Genomic DNA, 2,500 nt, shown 5'->3' with positions numbered 1-2,500 from the left:
TGTAGTCACATTTTGGTGTGTGTATGTAACATAGATATAATGTTTTATGTTAACAAAAGCGTTTTTGTAAAGCACCTAGAGCAGATTTCTGGATAGTGTGCTATATAAGTATCCATTAGTAGTAGTAGTAGTAGTAGTAGTAGTAGTAGTTGTAGCAGTAACAGCAGCAGCAGAAACAGCAGCTGTAGTAGTAGTTGTAGCAGTACCAGCACCAACAGCAATAATGGCAATAACTGCAGCAAAACCACCACCACCATCAGCAGCATTAACAGAAATAGAAGAAGCAGCAACAGCAAACAGCAGTAGAAGAAGTAGCAACAGCAGTAACAGAATTAGAAGTAGCAACAGCAACAGAAGTAACAGACGTAGAAGTAGCAACAGCAGCAACAGAAGTAGAAGCAGTAACAGCAGCAACAGAAGTAGAAGAAGGAGCAACAGCAGTAACAGAAGTTGAAGAAGTAGCAACAGTAACATAAGCAGAAGAAGTAGCAATAACAACAGCAGTAACAGAAGTAGCAACAGCAGTAGAAGAAGTAGCAGCAGCAACAGCAGTAATAGAAGTAGCAACAGCAGCAACAGCAGTAGAAGAAGTAGCAGCAGCAACAGCTGTAACAGAAGAAGAAAAAGTAGCAACAGCAGCAGCAACATAAGCAGCAGCAGCATCGGCAACAGCAGCAACAGCAGTAACAGTATTCCGCAGGTTCTCACAGTAAGATATGAACTAATTACGAGACAGGTGAACTACCACTACCAGTACGTCAGGAGACTTTGAAGCCGGCTTGAACCTGACAATATGCTGAAACATCCTGTAACCTTTACGAGAAACATTTTTCGTAACACTGTCCGGAAAAAAGTAGGTCACGCACAGACACACACACACAGACACACAGATACACACACGCACTCAGACACACAGACACAGACACACATACAAGCACACACACACACACGCACACGCAAGCACACACACACACACATACGCACACACACACACACATACAAGCACACACACACATACACACACACACACACACACACACACGCACACACACACACACACACACACACACACACACACACTGTTCAGTTCAATCACAGTCACGATCTCCAGTTTACGTGCCTTATCTTCAAATTTAATTTTGTCCTTTCTTATCATCGTAACAGAAACAGAGGTGGATGTCACAGTTAATTTTAGGGATCCACACAAATGCAATGATGTTCGGATTCACCTCCGAAAGCGGAGTATGGCTGCCTACATGGCGGGGTAAAAACGGTCATACACGTCAAAGCCCACTCGTATACATACGAGTGAACGTGGGAATTGCAGCCCACGAGCGCAGAAGAAGAAGTAAAAGAAAAGTCCTTCGGATTCGAAGATGACCGTGGCTTCAAAAATCAGATGGAAGTGGGTTCGGAGGTCACCGATGAGGCCAACCCGGTGACTTACCCTGTCCAGAGTTTACCCCCCGTATAAACTGCCCCAGGTCAGAATATACCCCAAAGGGGGCTGGGGGGAGGAGAGATGGAGTGAGTGTAAAGCATCTTCCTCCCTTCAGCAGCTATTTCAACCTTCCGCACAAAAGTCAGGCATACCCATGTGAACCTGAATGGAGTGAGAAAAATCGGAGGAGTCAAGGGCCTTTAATAATGATAATAATAATAATAATAATAATAATAATTAGTACTCATATAGCGCTGAATCTTGTGCAGAGACAAATCAAAGCGCTTTCGCACCAGTCATTCACACTAAAAGTTGAGAAACTGAAGACAAAGAAGAGGCAGGGGAGGGAGGCTATCATTGACACACAGCCAACACCATGCTGAAAGAAAGCGGAGCATCGAACCCTGGTCCCTGTTGAACACTGGGTCAGACAGAGGTCCTTAACCGACTCTGCCACTTCGTCAGTTATCTATCTGTCGTAAAACCCGGGGTACATAAAAGGAGGTCAGCCCCAGGACAACCTAGAGGAAGCCGTGCATTCGAGAACCAATGGAACGAATTCTTCTAGTCTTTCTCTGTCTGGCAATCGTTGGTAAGATTTTGGTTGGTGGGTTGGTTGGTTGGTTGGTTGGTTGTTTGGTTGGTTGGATGTTAGGTTGGTTGTTTATTGGGTTGGTTGGTTGGTTAGTGGGTTGGTTGGTTGGTTGGTTAGTTGGTTGTTTAGTGGGTTGGTTGACTGGTTAGTTGGTTGTTTAGTGGGTTAGTTAGTTGGTTGGTTGGTTAGTGGGTTGATTGGTTGTTTATTGGGTTGGTTGGTTGGTTAGTGGGCTGGTTGGTTGGTTAGTGGGCTGGTTGATTGGTTAGTGGGTTGATTGGTTAGTTGGTTGTTTAGTGGGTTGGTTGGTTGATTGGTTAGTGGGTTGGTTGTTTAGTGGGTTGGTTAGTTGATTGGTTAGTGGGTTGGTTGTTTAGTGGGTTGGTTGGTTGGTTAGTTGGTTGTTTAGTGGGTTGGTTAGTTGGTTGGTTGGTTGGTTAATTGGTTGTTTAGTGGGTTGGTTG

This window comes from Babylonia areolata, chromosome 30 (genome assembly GCF_041734735.1).
Source record: "Babylonia areolata isolate BAREFJ2019XMU chromosome 30, ASM4173473v1, whole genome shotgun sequence".
NCBI classification, from domain to species: domain Eukaryota; kingdom Metazoa; phylum Mollusca; class Gastropoda; order Neogastropoda; family Buccinidae; genus Babylonia; species Babylonia areolata.
Note: the sequence above shows the minus strand (reverse complement) of the source record.